Here is a 6,377-nt window from a genome sequence, read left to right on the forward strand (position 1 = left end):
ATGTCCAGCATCTCTCCCTGCAACATCATTCAGGGCAACTAGAAGTCCTGAAAATGCCCCCACATCACATCACTTCTTTCCTCAACCCCCTGCAACTACCATGGCTGCTTTCTCCAGATCAGTGCTACAATTTCTTCCATTACTAGTCACAATATTTCCATAGTAGAATATCATTAAGTCCACTCTAACCCATATTTTATTCCTCCATCCTGTGGACCCTGCGATGGTGATGTCCACTCTACCCCGGTATCAAGAAGGCCTTAGATTCCACATGGATGCTGGATGCATTTCTCCTGCTTGCAGTTGTAGGCACTCTCAGTTCCCCTGTTTGGTGGTTGACCATCTTCACCTCCCTGTTAACTGGCCTGTGTAAGTCCAATGAAGCAGAGGGTAGGAGTTGCAAGACTCTGGATTTACAGAGGCTCAGGGCTCAGCTGGCACATGGACAGGCCAGAGGTTCAAGTCTTCTGAGGATAAACCAACCCTAGCGCGAACTATCGGTTAAGTAAAAGTAACAGAAGAGACATGTGTAGAAAGGCAACATTTTTTTGTGTTGTATGTTTATTCAAAAAAAAACAATTAAAAATAATTTTAAAAGGCATATACAATTCATGAACAAATAAATATGATAAAGAAAAAGTAGAGAGCATGAAAATAATGAATATTCTGGTCAAAATAAATTATCGAATTAAAATATGAAGAGCAAAATCTTTACCTGAGCTGAACATACTCATCAGATGTTTGACAATTGAGACATAGTTCTGTGGAAATTATCAAGACCTCACAATAGAGTATGAAAGAGATGAAAAATTTTAAGAAAATAAGATTTAAAGATTTTCTCTAGAGTAGTTCCAGCACTAAAAATGTTTGAGCCGGAAGAAGCAGAGTGAATAACTGAAAATCCACATTTGAAGAAATAATGTAGGAGGAATTTCCAAAACATATGATAGAATTTTTTTCCATTTAAAATATAGCCAATGTGTGATAGGTAGAGCCAATAAAAATCAAGCCACCCATGAATACATTGTGGTGAGTTTGTAGACTATGAAGGATTTATTAGTTTCTCCAGGAACCATAAAGATCAGATTACTGACAAAGTGCCAAAGTATAACACAATAAAACAAACAAGAAAATATTAGCATTGAATTCAGGATTTATTGAATTTCCAAAAACACTTGTGAAGGTACTGTAGAAGAAAATTATCATGTGATGCTGTTTCTCTTAATCGTTAGAAGTAACAAATTCCTGGGCTTTGTCACTTTTCTGGCACTAATCCTTTTTATTCCTTGAAGTGGCGGACAATGCATCATCCTATTTTGCTTTGCCTTAATTCTTGTTCCTTTCCCTCCCCTGTTGGATTCCAAATATGCTGCTTCAAACTAGTTTGTTTTTGCCTTCTATTTGAGATAAAACCCTGAAGTAGCTGCCAAACACCAGCCAGTATTCCTCTACACAAAACTTCCAATAATTCAGATCACTTCTCTTTCCTTTTACCTTTTCTACTAGGGTCTGTGATCATTCTGCTTTAAACCACACATGGATACCAGATGAATGTCATGACTTAATGACTTCCAGAGGAAATACATGCCTCCTAGGCCAGCATTAAAAGACCTTCAAGATCTGGTCCAGTCTAGTGACTCTTTTCCTCTGCATGAACCCAAGTCTTAATAAAAATGGTGTCTCTACCCCTGGTACTTAAGCCAGTTCTTGAGTCAACCCTGGGCCTAATTTATACACTCAACCTCACATTAATATAGCCTGTGCATAAATTCAAACTTATTCTATATTCAAGTATGCCTAGTTCCTGGAAAGCCAACTGAAAAGAATAAACTCTAGAGGTTTTGGATATTCAGGGAGGTGTTAATTAAAGATTAACTGGAATATGGAGGGTTCATGCTAAAAGCTTACCTGAAATGTGGAGAATATGTGTTAATTGAAGTTCACCTGGAGGATATAACCTATATGATACTCAGATAAAACACTTGAAGAAACTAACAAAAATTCCTTTTGCATATAAGCACCATTTGACTCCCCACTCCTACATCCTCTGTATAAAAAGAACACAAAATTCTTATTCAGGGCTCAGTTTTTATTAGGACAAGTGTATTCCAAGTTTGGCAAGTTGTAACACATCTTTCTTCTCAGAATTCATGCCTCCTGTCCTTCAATATCATGCACACCCGACTTCTCTCTACTACAACATCTCTGGGGGCTCATCTTGGATACACTGAGAAGGTCAGAGGCAGCAACAGTTGTTTGGCCCCCAGGACATCTCTGAGTAGCCTGGGAGAGCTCAGGTGAACCCTGCCCTGGGTGTCCCTGAACTCTCCTTTAGTTTCAAAAGAGGTTGGGACTCCACTAGAGCGCTCCTGGAGAACCGAGAGACACTGGAGAGTTCAAGGGACCTTGAGAATGAAGCAAAGAGTTCTGCACACCAGAAATGTAAGACACCCAGGGGCAAAACCCAGGAAAAGCATCATTCTGAAAAAAATAGGACAGGAATCTGATCAGCTCTCGAGAGGAGACCCCAGTACTCCTTAGGAAAAGAGAGGAAGCCATCTTCTCTAGGTCCAAGAAAAGAAAGGGATGGTTGGGTGTGTGTGATTGTGGAGGCTGAGTGAGATGCAGAAACACACTTCTGCAGGGCCATCACAGAGTCCTGATCCATGGTTCTGTGGTGAACTCATCTAGTCAAGGGTGGTTTGGATGGCCTCTCTGCAAGGGGACCCTCTTCTGAGTTGGGGATTTATACCGACCTGCTAAGGCTAAGAGGTACCATAAGTTCCTGAGAGGCCGGTAGCTGGAAATGGATGAAGCTTTAGGCTGAGTGAGTGTTGTGCAGCATGGGCACAAGGTGGAAACATGGGAAACACACAAAGTAGGATCACATTAGGTTGTATGCTAAAAAACTTTCCCCGAGTATTCCATAGAGAAGTATTTATCATAACGTTCCAGCCAGGAAAGCTTAAAATACTTTCTGAATTAGAATGGCCAACTTTTGGCATGGACTGGCTCCAGGAGGGCACTTTTGACCCCCAGATCATCCATAAAGTTCACAACACAGTAACCAGAAAACCAGGGCACCCTGACCAGTTCCCCTACATTGATGCCTGGCAATATGTTATAAGTCAAAATCCACTCTGGTTAGGGAAGGTACAACTAAAGAAGCCAGGATTTGCCTAATACAAAAACCCAGAAGAGCTGTCCCAGGGACCAAGCCAAAAAAGCACTGTGCAAAGTTTCCAGAGGAAGTATGCCCCAAATCCAGTGCCAACCCACCCATTCTAGAAGGGCCAAATGAAAATTACCTCCTGCCACCCTATGCAATTGCTCCTACATGGGCAATGATAAGGAACGAGGTGAGCCAATTTCCCTAAGTAATGCTCCCCTGTTGTCATCTGTGCTCAGAAGTGCACCCCCCACACCATTCCCACAGGTGCCTTTATCGCCACCCACACCAGGGAATGCACCTACACCATCCCCACAGCTGCCTTTATTGCAATATGCATCAGGAGGTGCACCCACTCCATCATCACAGCTGTCTTTGTCATCATCTGCACTGAGAAATGCAGCACAGCTGCCCACACAGACATTTGTCCCTGGCAGCCCAGTGCTGACCATCAGTCAGGAAGGAGTCCCTGAAAAACAACAACTCAGATCATGGGGAGCCTCAGAGGAAGGAGGAGCAGGGAGAAGGTCATTCCTACTCCGTGAAGCCCAAACTCAAGTTTATTATGATGCAGATGGCCAGCTTCAAGGAGGAAACCATATATATGTGTACCAGCTCTGGACTACAATGGACTAATTTAACTGGAAAAGCCATACCCCACCATACTTGGAGAAGCCTCAGTTCAGGGCTGACCTTGTCCAGTCCATCAAACCCACCTGTGCTGATTGTAAACAACTCATTATGACCTTACTTAACTTTGAACAAAGAATGTGGGTCACACAAGGGGCTATAACCTGCCTCAAAGAGCACCCACCTGAGGGAACCTTGGACAGTGACCAAAATGCCCACACCCAGTTCCCAGTCAAGGACCACCAATGGGATCCCAATCACACGACTGGCCTGAACTGACTAGAAACTTTCCATAGGACATAGTTGAAGTTTTTAGAGCTGGGAGTCTAAAAGCAGTAAACATGGCAAAAACCACTGAAGTCCTACAAACTTTCAATGAAAGTCTGGCTCAAATCTATGAGAGACTGTGGTAGGCATTTTGTGTCTACACAGCCTTTAACCCAGATGCTCCCAAAAGCCAAACAATGGTCAATGCAACATTTGTTGCACAATCACTGGCTGCCATCCCAGAAAGCTACAAAAGTTGGATGGCTTCACTGGAAAGAATATTTCTGAGTTCTTGGAAATAGCCACCAAGGTTTGCATCAACCGTGATGTAGAGACCAGGAGGGAAGTGAACCGGAAGATGAAAAAAAGTAGGCTTTCTCCCAGCAACAATCGTCAATGGATGCAATCCTGTGTCAAGCGAAATAAACTGGGAAACCCCTACCTCAAGAAGAGAGAGGCGCCCACCCCTAGGGTGAAATCACTGTGCATACTGTGGGGAGGGGGTCATTGGTAGCAGGAATGTCCTAGCTGGCCACTCTACCACATTGTTGAAAAATAAGCAGCCGAAGCGTTAGCCAGGAGAGCTAGGGGAATGTCACAAACTAAATATTCGGTTAGCAAAAATTCAGAAGGAAGACCTGCAAATCACTTCATTGGACTTGCATGAATACAAGACTCTGATTGTGATTATTAGGACAGACCACGCTCCTATTTTCTCTGCCCCACAGAGCCTATGGTTGGAGTCCAAATTGGGGGTTTCTCCATACATATGATGGTCAACCCTGGGACTGAGCACTCTGTAATGCCCAACCTAGTCCAGGCATTATAAAAAAGACAAGCCACTATCATAGGGGCAATTGGTAAAAGTTCCCAGCAACCATTTCTCCATACCAGGACCTGCAACATTGGGGGTTAGGACATCATTCATGAATTCTTATATCTCCCAGAGTGCCCCCTCCTGTGTTGAGACTTGCTGTCTAAACTACAGGCTCAAATTATCTTTAATGCCATGGGGCAATCCACAGTAACACTGGACCACCAAACCCTCCAAAAATAGTGCTAACCCACCCTCTGCAGGAGGAATGAGACTGTTTGGCCTCAGGGAAGCTCGCCAATCTATGGCCACACAGCTCCCCTTCAAAGATGTGTCCAAAACATGGGCAGAGGGCAACCCAAAGTGGATGGCACATGACATTCCTCCAATTATTATTGAAACAAAGCCCACACACAGTCCAATTAGCATAAAGCAATATCCAGTTTCACCTGAAGGGCAAGAAAAAGTCTGGTACATGTTTAGAGATTGCTGAATGAAGGCATCCTAAGACCATGCCAATCTCCATGGAATACTCCACTCTTCCCAGTTAAAAAGGCTGATGGGGATTACTGCCCAGTCCAGGACTTGTGAGCAGTCAACTCAGCAGTAATAACTCTATATCTTGCAGTCCCTAATCCATACACTCTCCCCAGCTTGATATGCTCAAAGGAAATCTACTTTTGATGACTGAATCTTGAAGATGCCTTCTTCTTCATTCAGATAGTGCTCCAGAGTAAAATGATTTTCATCTTTACCTGGGACAATCTGAACTCCAGCAAAAACCAGCACCTAAGTTGCACACAACTCCCTCAGGGATTTTAAAATGCACCCACTATTTTTGGACAAGCCCAGGCCAGTGATCTCAAATCCTTTAAACCAGAAGGCCATAATTGTTTTCTCCTCCAATATGTAGATGAACTCATCCTTGGAAGTGCCAACTACGAAGACTGTGCTGGTGGAACCCATGTCTTTTTAAAATATCTGCAACAAAAGGGCTATCAGGTGTCCAAGAAAAAAGCCCAAATCTGCCTACCTCAGGTCAAATATCTAGGTTATAAAAGAGTGCAGCGGCTCCATGAATGGGGACTTGAAAGAAAGTAATCAATCTGTTGCCTCCCTGAACGCAACAACCACCAAAAGTTGTAAGAATTCCTTGGAGTAACCGGATTCTGCCGCATTTGGATCCTCAAATTTGGGATCCTCACATGCCCTTTATATGAAGCCAAAAGAGGGGGCGATAATGACTACCTGCTCTCACTAATCCCACAGAAGGATGCTTTCAATGCTCTTAAACAAGCTCTGATGGAAGCACCGAGCATTGGACTTCCAGATCTCAGAAAACATTTCTACATATATGTTCATAACCACCGAAGTATTGCACTAGTACTCACTCAATACTCGGGTTCCTGGCAAAGACCTGTAGGTTATCTATCCAAACAACTGGACACTGGAGCCCAAGGATGGCCCTCATGCCTGCAAGCTTAGCAGCTGCAGCAA

This window comes from Dasypus novemcinctus, chromosome 30 (assembly GCF_030445035.2).
Source record: "Dasypus novemcinctus isolate mDasNov1 chromosome 30, mDasNov1.1.hap2, whole genome shotgun sequence".
Lineage (NCBI taxonomy): Eukaryota > Metazoa > Chordata > Mammalia > Cingulata > Dasypodidae > Dasypus > Dasypus novemcinctus.